Here is a 12193-nt window from a genome sequence, read left to right as displayed (position 1 = left end):
ACACAGCGTTAGGACCTTGAGGAGGACAATGCGACCTTTTTCAGAATGTTATTGAAGGAGTTGTTGATCATGGTGTGTTTTGGGTCTGTAGGAGTTATCTCTGGGAACAGGTTTAGCAAAACTGTGCCACTGAAAAATGTTGGTGAGTTATTTGCAGGGCACTATAGATGTGCACAGTACTGGAAGCTGCACCTTTCAATAGAGGCACCTATATGCCTGGCAAAGGTACATGCTGGTGTGTTTATCTGTCCCTTTCTCTGTTCTCTGAATTACTTGTTCCTTTTGCTTCTACTAATAGCTTTCAGAAGTGATACGTATGTCTGAATTTGGTAAATGAGGCTGCAGTCCTGCTCCAGGCAAGCGAAACCAGAGAGTCTGGGATGATTAGGGATCTAAGGGAAGGCAGGCGAGGTTGAACCTCAGGGTGCCCCTGTGCATTGCTGGATATGCCAGGCGTAGGTGGATTGCTCTGAGCAGAACATGTAATTCATATGAAACAGGCAGGTCTTGTGTCCTTTCAACACCTTCCTCCTTCTGCCACTCCATCTTTCCTCCTGTGTTCAGCATTTTCTGGATTTCCCCAGAAAAGCAGATGATGTGGTAATGCTCAGCTCAACTATGTGACTGGAATGTATAGCTAGGGCTGCTTGCATATACTCCTTGTTTGTTTGATGCGAACTGTGTGATGAGTACAGTTGTGCAAAATGTGCATAGTTGCATTATTTCTCTTACTTTGCATAATTCTGCCTATTTTGCAGAATTCTGGTTTTCTGTTTATGGGAGGGGCAAGAACACTGAAGCCACACCTCCAGCCAACCACTGTTACGGCGTCTGAGATTGCAGCAGGCATTGCCAACATGCTTCCAAGCATGTCTCCACCACCATAGGGGATAGCAACTTTTTTTGAAAAAGGATGAAATCCAAGTTTTCTGGAAGCTGAATTGAGCACCCGCTTCTGTGTTCAGTACTTCTTCTACCCTTCTATAGAACTGCAGCATAGAATGGGAAGACTTAACTTCAGGCAGCTAACTCCTCCAAGTATACTGAGCTGTCATTCAGAAAGTTCTTAAGCAGACACAACACAGTGGCTATGTGATTCTGGGTGGAGTGTTGGGAGATTGTGGACAAAGCAGGTAGAAGATAGGGAGATGGTTTATTGTGGCATTAGACAATGACGGACAGGAAGGGGTTTGAGGAAAGGCATGGGATGCTTTCATGTTGGATGTGACTTGACCTGTTGCAAGATTTGTGATGCTCCTCCTTTCTGCAAATATGGATCAAAGTGGAGAAAGGAGATGGAACATGGGAACAGAGCAAGCTGCCTTATATCAGGTCTGACCACTGCTCAATCTCGTTCAGTGTTGTCTGCACTGACTGGCAGTAGTTCTGGATTTTAGGCAGAGGCCTTTCCCAGCTCTGCATGGAGACACCAGGGATTGAACCTGGGATTTTTTGTGGGTGAAGCATGTGTTGTACCACTGAACTGCGTCCCTTTCCCAGATGCAGTGTTCTTAGCCTGGCACTCACTTAGCCACCCACTCCTTGGCAAAGGCAGTGGAGCTGTTGTGGAAGGCTTAGGTGAGCTTGCCCAGCCCTCGCCTACACTGCAGGTGTTTGGAAAGTGTACCTGCCTCCAGGCCTTGGCCCTCTTTAAACATGGCCATTTAGAAAAGCAGCAGAATCTAAGGAGGCTGCCTGTTGCTAATTTTGGTGGGCTGCCAACGTGAGAGTTTCAGGTTCTCCTGCCTCTAACTGCCTTCCCCCACTCATGTTGGCTTCCTGAGATTGTGGACAGAGGCCTTTCGCAGCCTTCCCACCTAAGATCCTTGAACTTGGGGCTGAGGAACCTGCTCCCACCAGCCCCAGCCAGTGTGCCCAGTGACTCAGGGCTGATGTGAGTTGTAGTCCAACAACAACTGGAAGGCTACATATTCCCCAGTGGGGAAGCCGGGGATTTTAATCTTTGAGCACACCCACAAAGAGAAAAATGGGGGCATTTGGGGAGACATTTAGGAATTTGAGACCAGCCAGTGTGAGATGTTAGGAAGTCTCTATACTTTATCCAGGTACTTGTTTCATGTGACCGCTGCAATTCCCAGGTGTTAGTTGGGCACACCTTTAATAGTACTAGAGATGAGATGGGGGGGAAGGGCTCCTATCATTCTCCAAGGATGCCTCACTGCCTGTCTTGTGAGTAGCAGGTCTTGCAACTCCTCTGGGCATCTGGGCAGGGCAACCTCTTAAAAGAAACTCAGTACTCAGGCAGGTGCTGCATTGGGCGTGACAGAAAGGTTTTTATATTTTGATTGGAAGGATGCTGAACTGAGTGATCCTGCCTGATGGATGCCTGGAAACACTAACTCATCTTTTGGAGTTTGCATTTACTCATAAAAGAGAAAGATTTTTCACACTGTCCAGATAACTCAGGCAGGGCTGCTGTTCCTTTGTGGTACCATCTTACACACTAGAGGGCACCAGTGAGCCCTTTTTTCTTCCCAAGAGCAATTTCTGAAGTTCCCACTTAACATGGGCAGGGAGAGGTGGCTAATGTTTTTACTGTGGTGGAGGAGGAGGTTATAATTCAAACTGTGGACTTAGGAACATAAGAAGAGCCCTGCTGGCCCAGACCTCCAGCACCCTGTTTGTCACATGAAGCATGAAGGAAATAGATATTTCATATTGTTGTTTATGGTGGTTACTTTTCACTGATGAGGCTCATAGCCACTGGCAGGACATCTTCTGCGATTTTGCCTTTTCAAGCCACCAAAGCCCAGCACCACCTGTTATGATAGTGAATTCCACCACATGGTTCTATTTAGTGTGAAATTCTGGGTGCTTGTGTAGATTTGTATCTTATTTATTTCAATGATTCATATAATGCTTAACACTCTAGTTTCTAAGGGGTGTCACTCCAGAATCTACTGTTCAACAGCTGCATTGAATAACCACAACTTGGGTAACTTTCTCTCCACTTTCTCCTTACCATCTTTTTTGCTTAACTAAAGTGTTCCAAACACATATAGCATTCCTTGCACCTGCTGAGCTCTATTGTTTTTTAAAAGATCATTTCATAATTCTTGTTTTTCAGTTAATCAAGTGTCTCTTTGAGCATGTTGTATCCAGACGGAGCAATGCTGCGGCTTACAGATGTGTGCTGGCTTGCCATCAGATGGCCTCAAGTTGCACTTGTTGCCTTCCTTGATTCCCTTGGGGAGTAAAAAAATCTAGGTGGTTGTGGAGGATGTTGCAGGTTTAATAGTCTCCCCACCTGGAGCATGACCCCCAGGCTCTGAGGCTGAAGGGCTCAGGTTCAATCTCCTGCCTAAAATCCTAGATGGACCAATGAGTCTTGACTCACTATAAGGCTGCTTCCTATGTTTCTTTGTCTTCTGAGGGTTCGGGAGTGGGTCCTTCCTGCTGAAGAAAGATACAATAAAAAGGCTGAAGGACTGGCCTGAACATCCCCTGCTCCTCCTGGCAGAAGCAATCCTGAGCGATGGGCAGATGCTGCTCTTGCCAAGGGGCCAGCCTGTGACATGATCTCCTGAAAAAGACTGTGTTATAGCAATTACTACCTTTGCTCACCCTTAATAAGAATAATATTGACGGGTTTCATTTAAAAACCTTTGGCCTGTCCAAGATATCTGCTCATCTGAGCCTGACTTGTGGCTGAGCTGCCTCACCTCATTTCTATGTCAGTCCAAAGGGCATTTGGCAAAGGCAAGGAAGCTCTCTCTCTCTCTCTCTCTCTCTCTCTCTCTCTCTCTCTCTCTTCTTTTCCCTTGTGCCATTCAGGCAGCGCAAAGGGCTCTCCAGAAAGGACACTCCCCCCCCCCCTCCATAAGCTTGTGCACTCAATACACAAGGAGTGAACAATAGCTCATTTTCTGTGAGGCAGCTCTTAAGTACCCCTCCTGCTGCCCAGCACCATTTTTCCTTCCCATTAGCAAGCCCTGGAGGGCTGGCACACTGTAGACGTGAGTGATGTACAAAGGATGGCGGGGGAGAGAGAGAGCTCTGAGCTGGCACCCAGGCAGAGGGCGTGGGCAAGGCAAGCCATCCCTGAAAAACAAGCCCAGCAACAGCCACTGCTTACTGCTCTGCTTTCCTGGAACTGGCATCTTCCCTTAGGCAGATGTGCCAACGTGGATCTAGTAGGGCCATCTTGCATCTCTGGGAATTGGGTCATACCTGCTGAAAGCGGCAAACTGACTCACAGAGCAAGAAATGGTTGGCCCTGGGCTGCTGAGAGGCAACTTGGCAGGTTGGGAACAGGTGGTGTTTGATTCCTGTGTAGGCCCTTAGGATCCTCCTGCACTGGCATTCTGAGATAGTGGTGATTTGGATAACCACCAGAAACAGGACTCAATCCAATCTTCAAGCGAGTGGAGCATTGTTGGACCTGCCTCTTGGGAGGTGTCTTGTCAATTGTGGGATACGGGTGCACACTGTGGTCTAAACCACTGAGCCTCATGGGCTCGCCGATCAGAAGGTCGGCAGTTCGAATCAGCGCAATGGGGTGAGCTCCCGTTGCTCTGTCCCAGCTTCTGCCAACCTCATAGTTTGAAAGCACACCCGTGCAAGTAGATAAATAGGTACTGCTGCAGCGAGAAGGTAAACAGTGTTTCTGTGTGCTCTGGCACTCGTTGCGGTCCTCCATGTGGTTTAGTCATGCTGGCCACATGAACCCGGAAAGCTGTCTGTGGACAAATGCCAGTTCCCCTGGCCTGAAAAGTAAGATGAGCACCACACTTTGTCTGGGCTTAACCATCCAAGGGTCCTTTACCTTTACCTTTACCTTGCAAGTTCACTGTGTAACTTCCAGCAAAGCGGCCTCAGTTTGCTCTCTGTAAAGTGGGGAGCGGCAGTGATCAACCTTGCAGAGTTATTGTGAGGGCACACTCGGGAACAACTGTAAAGCGCTTTACTAAATATTGATTCTGTGGTGAATGACTGTAGCTCCAACGTTTCTAGCTTAAAAGCCCTCTCCCTATGTTGGCTTGGCTGACTGTGGTTACTTGCAGACGATGGGGAAATCACTCTGCATATACTCATGTGCTGCTTTCTGCTTCAGTGTTATGTCACATCCTCTAGGTCTGATGGGTCCTGGGGATAGGGGCAAATGCAAGGAACTCCCTTCTTTCCTTCATGTTCTCAGCTATCAGTGTTGCATAACATCATCTGCTAACATGGTTTCCGTGCTAGGGAACCATTCTGGGCTTCCAGAATGTCACCCTCCCTCTCACCTACATTTGGGTTAAGCTTAGGGAGAGCAAAGGCAGAGCCTGATTTTTTGAAACTAAGCCCAGCTTCTCTTGAGAGAAACAATTCTCCTCTAGAGCTTTATGTAATTAAAAAAAAAAAAAAATCAAATTGGCAAGCCACCCCTCCCTCTGTTCCTGCTCAATGATTGGCCTATAATTGCAGGTTTATTGGCTGTTCAGCTATTGTGTAATGACATGTTTGCAAATTAATTTTTATGGCTCATGCCATTAGCATATACGGTAGAGGAGGGGTTAGTATTAATTACCACCGTTGTTAGGGTAATCCTAGCAAATTAAAAACCTATAAAAGAATGACAGTTGACGGCACACAGGATTGTGAGGGGCAGGAACAGGAGTGATGGGGATAGATGGGTGATTGGCTTAAGCGACCATAGGCAGTGCTGCCTTATACCAAGTTCATCTAGTTTAGTATTGTATATACTGCCTGGCAGCTGCTCTGCAGAGTTTCAGACAGGAGTCTCCGCCAATCCTACCTGGAAATGCCAGGGATTGAGCCTGGGACATTCTACATACAATTCAGATGCTCCACTACCAAGCTGTGTTGCTTCCCCAAATGCTGTATGTGTTCATCATCAGTGGGAAGTCCAGGTTGGAAGATGTTGCTCTGATCACACAGGTAATTTATAGGCACAATGAGCTCTGAGACACGGGTGGAGTTCCCGTGCTGAAAAGAGCCTTTCTTCATTTATTCCAAGGGCAGAACACATTCCTTGCCCACAGAGATTCTGTGAAACATGCCTCTGTGCATGCATTGGAAGGAGTATTTAGATTTGGGGAGCACAAAAACATGTGATGCAGATAAACTCCTGCCCTTCTTAATTCTGTTGGGTCTCATGTATTCTGTGGGATTTGTATAGCTGAAGAACAAGGATGCTCCATTTAGCAGCATGCAAGGATCAAATCTCATGCAACCCAGATAGAAGAGGAAACAACATTCTTGGAAGTAAACCTGCATTGGTTTAGTGGCCTAAACTGCACCCCATTAAAATACTGCCGGGGAATAAGCCTGTGACTGGTTTTTTTATTGTTTGGTTTTTTAAGTAAAATAAAATAAAATTACTTGGTCTCTGGGGCACCTTAAAAGACCAACTTTTAAGAGCATCTGTATTTGTATTTCAGCAGGGATGTGATAGATTCCCTTTTCACTGTAAAATCTGGTGGAAGAAATTAAGGTATATCACTTATAAGAGAAAGATTCCACTGGGGCATTTCCTCTTTAAAATTCAACCGATTGCCCTTCTATGCTAGTTTGTTGTTTTTATTGATTTGAGCAGCTGCCAATGTTGACTGCAGTTGTTGCAAGTTCCCACTCCTGAGAAGAAACAAGTTAGGTCCAAGCTAGGTGGGATGTCAGGAGATGGATCTCCTTTTTTCCCATTACCAAAGGGAAGAAAGCAGGGTGGGTGTGTTGTTGTTGTTGTTTTTAAAAAAAACTCTTACCACCATGCCATTTTCACAATTTGAAGTCCTCCACCTTACAAAAAATTGCTTGTGGGATGGGGAGACATACCGTAGGTTGCATTAATAGCATGCCATTAAAGAGCTTTTTTAATGCATGGCTTCCTCCAAAGAATCCTGGGAACAGTAGTTTATTAAGGATGCTGGGAATTTTAGCTAGATAAACTATAGTGCCCAGAATTCTTTGGGGGAAGCTGTTTGTGTTAAATGTATGTTAAATGCACTTTAGATGCAAGGTGTGGCTGTGACCCCAAAGATATGCATATGTTACATATATGTCTTCTTCCATGAGTTAATAGCAGCTGGCACGGTGTGTGTGTGTGTGCAATTTGCAACAGGCTAACTCCTGCTCCTGAGGGACGCGGGTGGCGCTGTGGGTAAAACCTCAGCGTCTAGGACTTGCCGATTGTATGGTCGGCGGTTCGAATCCCCGCGGCGGGGTGAGCTCCCGTCGTTCGGTCCCAGCTTCTGCCCACCTAGCAGTTCGAAAGCATCCTTAAGTGCAAATAGATAAATAGGTACCGCTTTATAGCGGGAAGGTAAACGGCGTTTCCGTGTGCTGCGCTGGTGCAGGCTCACCAGAGCAGCTTCGTCACGCTGGCCACGTGACCCGGAAGTGTCTTCAGACAGCGCTGGCCCCCGGCCTCTTAAGCGAGATGGGTGCGCAACCCCAGAGTTGGTCACGACTGGCCCGTACGGGCAGGGGTACCTTTACCTTTACCTAACTCCTGCTTAGCATTCTGATTCATTTCTTCCACTCAGGTTGTTTTACATTTGGGGGAAATTCTGGGAGATCAAGTCATGATCTATTGACATCGTATCTAGTTTGGCCTTTCATCTATTTAGGGCACTACCTCCTTAAATAACCTTATTTGTTTGAATCCAAGGCCTGACTAGTGTCATAGCCCCCCCCCCCCCGTCAAATTGACTGCTTCCACCACCCTGGTGGAGGGATCATAGCTCAGTAGTAGCTGCTTTACAGGCAGAAGGTCCCAGGTTGATTCCCAGACAAGGCTGGGAAATACTCCTGCCTTGAAACCCTGGAAAAGAATGGTTTATATGAGTTAAATGCTGGAGATCTTGAGGCAGGGTAGACTTCACAGTTTTTTTGGTCTGTTCTGACTTGGACAGGACACATACAGGGGTTTTAAAGAGAGTCAATTGCAGCTTTGTTTCTGAGTGTTGTGGGAGATGTGTGTGTGTATGTGTTTGCCCCCCCTTACCCCCCCATATCCTGTGGTCAAATAGCTTTTGCAGGGTTTTTTTGCAACTGTACAGAAACCTGCTTTACCAGAGGCAAAAACAGCAAGAGGGTGGTCCACTCCAGGAAGCCAGGGTGGCTATCTAAAGAACTTTTAACTGAGTTAAGATTAAAAAAGGATGTGTACAAAAAATGGAAAAGGGGGGAAACCACCAAAGAGGAATTCAAACAAATAGCCAGCACGTGTAGACACAAAGTCAGAAAAGCTAAAGCACAGAATGAACTCAGGCTTGCTAGAGAGGTTAAAAGCAACAAAAAAGGCTTCTATGGGTATGTTCGTAGCAAAAGGAAGAACAAAGAAACAGTGGGGTCACTCAGAGGAGAAGATGGTGAAATGCAAACAGGGGACACAGAAAGGGCTGAACTCCTCAATGCCTTCTTTGCCTCAGTCTTCTCCGATAAAGAAAACAATGCCCGACCTGAAGAATTTGGAGGAAATGATTCAGCAGAGGAAACGCAGCCCAGAATAACTAAGGAGATAGTACAAGAATACTTGGCTAGTTTAGATGTATTCAAGTCTCCAGGGCCAGATGAACTGCATCCAAGAGTATTAAAAGAACTGGCAGATGTGATCTCAGAACCACTGGCAGTCATCTTTGAGAATTCCTGGAGAACAGGCGAAGTCCCGGCAGACTGGAGGAGGGCAAATGTTGTCCCTATTTTCAAAAAGGGGAAAAGAGAGGACCCAAATAATTACCGCCCAGTCAGTCTAACATCAATACCAGGGAAGATTCTGGAGCAGATCATTAAGCAAACAATCTGTGAGCACCTAGAAAGGAATGCTGTGATCACCAGTAGTCAGCATGGATTTCTGAAAAATAAGTCATGTCAGACTAACCTGATCTCATTTTTTGACAGAATTACAAGCCTGGTAGATGAAGGGAACGCAGTGGATGTAGTCTACCTTGATTTCAGCAAGGCATTTGACAAGGTGCCCCATGATATTCTTGTAAAGAAGCTGGTAAAATGCGGTCTTGACTATGCTACCACTCAGTGGATTTGTAACTGGCTGACTGACCGGACCCAAAGGGTGCTCATCAATGGTTCCTCTTCATCCTGGAGAAGAGTGACTAGTGGGGTGCCACAGGGTTCTGTCTTGGGCCCGGTCTTATTCAACATCTTTATCAACGACTTGGATGATGGACTCAAGGGCATCCTGATCAAATTTGCAGATGACACCAAACTGGGAGGGGTGGCTAACACCCCAGAAGACAGGATCACACTTCAAAACGACCTTGACAGATTAGAGAACTGGGCCAAAACAAACAAGATGAATTTTAACAGGGAGAAATGTAAAGTATTGCACTTGGGCAAAAAAAATGAGAGGCACAAATACAAGATGGGTGACACCTGGCTTGAGAGCAGTACATGTGAAAAGGATCTAGGAGTCTTGGTTGACCACAAACTTAACATGAGCCAACAGTGTGACGCGGCAGCTAAAAAAGCCAATGCAATTCTGGGCTGCATCAATAGGAGTATAGCATCTAGATCAAGGGAAGTTATAGTGCCACTGTATTCTGCTCTGGTCAGACCTCACCTGGAGTACTGTGTCCAGTTCTGGGCACCACAGTTCAAGAAGGACACTGACAAACTAGAACGTGTACAGAGGAGGGCAACCAAAATGGTCAAAGGCCTGGAAACGATGCCTTATGAGGATCGGCTAAGGGAGCTGGGCATGTTTAGCCTGGAGAAGAGGAGGTTAAGGGGTGATATGATAGCCATGTTCAAATATATAAAAGGATGTCACATAGAGGAGGGAGAAAGGTTGTTTTCTGCTGCTCCAGAGAAGCGGACACGGAGCAATGGATACAAACTACAAGAAAGAAGATTCCACCTAAACATTAGGAAGAACTTCCTGACAGTAAGAGCTGTTCGACAGTGGAATTTGCTGCCAAGGAGTGTGGTGGAGTCTCCTTCTTTGGAGGTCTTTAAGCAGAGGCTTGACAACCATATGTCAGGAGTGCTCTGATGGTGTTTCCTGCTTGGCAGGGGGTTGGACTCGATGGCCCTTGTGGTCTCTTCCAACTCTATGATTCTATGATTCTAGGAGTGGCAATCCATCTCTTCTACCTGCCTTCAGTATTTGTTTCCAGCTTCAAAATGGTACTGCACGATTACAATAATTCTCCCCTCTTGGGGAGACTTGCTTTCGGTATAGTTTTTACAGCCTCTTCCCCTCCCCTTTGCTGTTTGGTGAAATGATGTCGAGATCTGACAGTGATATATGGGCAGACTGTGGCTTCGTGGGTGGAGGAGTTACTTGCTTGTTTTTAATTGCAGACCATTCTCTCAGGAGCTTGGTTCTGTGTGCAGAAGCTTGGGGTTGTTGTTTTTGCTTGGGACTGGGTGGCCCACGCAAGGGAGAGGTGGGTGACACTTGCATGCACCCTTCCCCCCACCAAGCCGGCAGTCTTCCCCGGCCGGGGCTGCCGCCTTAAGCTGATTGAAGGGCGCCTCATGACCAGCACAGGATGTGGCTTCCCTTTGCAATGCTGAGATATCGCACATTTGCCATCTTGAATTTGGGTGTCAAGAGCAGGCCACAGCTGGCAGAGGAAGAGCAGGATGGTGGAGAGGCTCAGAAATCCCGAATGCAAGTAGGTTCACTCCCCAGTAAACCAGTTCCTATCACCTTCTGCCTGGTGATGAGTCCTGTGAGAGAATGCATCCTACCTAATTTGGTTAAACAAACTGCAGCCATTTTTACCTGCTTAATAACCACTGTGGATATTTTAAGGTAATCTGGTCTGCAACTTGCATCTAAGTGCTGGGGCTGGTCTGCAGGTGTTACCAGGTGGGCAAATGGGAGATTAGCAGATTAAATCATATACAAGTTTCTGTTGTTTTTTAATTCTGTTTAGCAGTATTGATTCCTTTGAAACATGCACGGTGGTTAAATTTCAGATTCCTTGCCTTGAAATTCAAGAGTGTACCCTCTCTCTTATTCCTGAGAGTCCTCTTGGCCCACAGTTTTCATGTTCCAAGAAGCTTTAATGCTCAAAGGCTCGGGGTTGCAAGGAGAATTTAGAAAGGAGAACACAGTTATCTGTAAGTTTAGGTTAACTCTCTCTGTGGTGTGCATTCCATATTTCTATGATGGAAACAAAGACAGTGGTGGGTCAGCCTTTGCCTACTCTCTCTGTTCAGGTTTGTATTGCATGGGCCACACAATAGGGTGGGATGGGACATGGGCGTAACCGGGATTTTTTTTTGGGGGGGGCTAGGCTTTTATTTGAGGGGAGCAGACTCTCAAATTTGTATTGATTTGTACTGATTTAGGGGCTAGCTTCCCCCCTGCCCCCCTTGGTTACACCCTTGGGGTGATGGGAGCCAACTAGCCTTCCAAATTGTGGCAGAGTACAATCAGTGTTTCATCCCAGAAGCAGCAGGTTAGGAACTGTGTCAGTTTTGCCAAAGGCTGCTAGCTGGAAAGAGCTTTTAGGGCAGGTTATGACTCTGGGGAGACCTGCCTCTCCCCTCCCTCCCTCTCAAGATAGTTAACTCTAGTCCTGCTATTCTTCTCAGTCTTTTGTATTCAAAGCAGGAGGGTGCTTTGCTTCCTCACAGCAAAGGACAAAGTTCTCCTCTTGGGTCTTACTCCCCCTTTTAAAGGGGGGGTTCAAGCAGCTTGTGCATTGTGTGTGCGTGCGCATGCCTGTGCGCGTGCCTATGCATGTGTAGGGGGGAATGTTATTATTTGCCCCCCTGGACCAACAGCTGCTGTACATGGAAAACTGGAGCCAAGAGAAGGGGCAACCTGGTGAAGACATAGGCAGAAGGGGACGAGTGGGTAGGAAAAGCTACAGTATTTCACTACTTGTTTTGGAGGTCCTCCCCAGCCCCGAACCCAACTGTGTTGTTTTACACACTCTCTCTCTCTCTCTCTCCCTCTCTCTCTCTCACCCCCCCACCGCCTCACACTCTCTCCTATGGGTTTGTTTCATTGGTGTTTAGCTTTTTATGCCCTGGAAGATCAGATGCAGAAACTCTTATTATAAATCCATCCTTTGGTCAACCTTTTGCCTTTCTTCTGCCCCCTTTCTTCTTTTTTTAAAAAAGCAGGGCAATTTTTCCTCCTTTTTTGGAGGAAAAAACAGCCCACCAGAGCTTGAGTGAAAATCAAGAAGACAAAACGCTTTAAAAGAGACCAGCGGAACCACCACCACGGCATTAAAACGCTGGAGACTTC

At 46.6% G+C, this 12193-nt stretch overlaps 1 protein-coding gene across 7 annotated transcripts in view; it reads left to right on the top strand.

Moving 5' to 3' along the window:
• Positions 1–12193, top strand: part of GSE1 (Gse1 coiled-coil protein) — a 425723-nt gene that overhangs the window by 286592 nt on the left and 126938 nt on the right. The gene's annotated exons all lie outside the window — the stretch shown is intronic.

Source organism: Podarcis tiliguerta (genome assembly GCF_965153285.1).
Source record: "Podarcis tiliguerta genome assembly, chromosome: 8".
NCBI lineage: Eukaryota > Metazoa > Chordata > Lepidosauria > Squamata > Lacertidae > Podarcis > Podarcis tiliguerta.
This window is presented reverse-complemented; position numbering and strand designations above follow the sequence as displayed.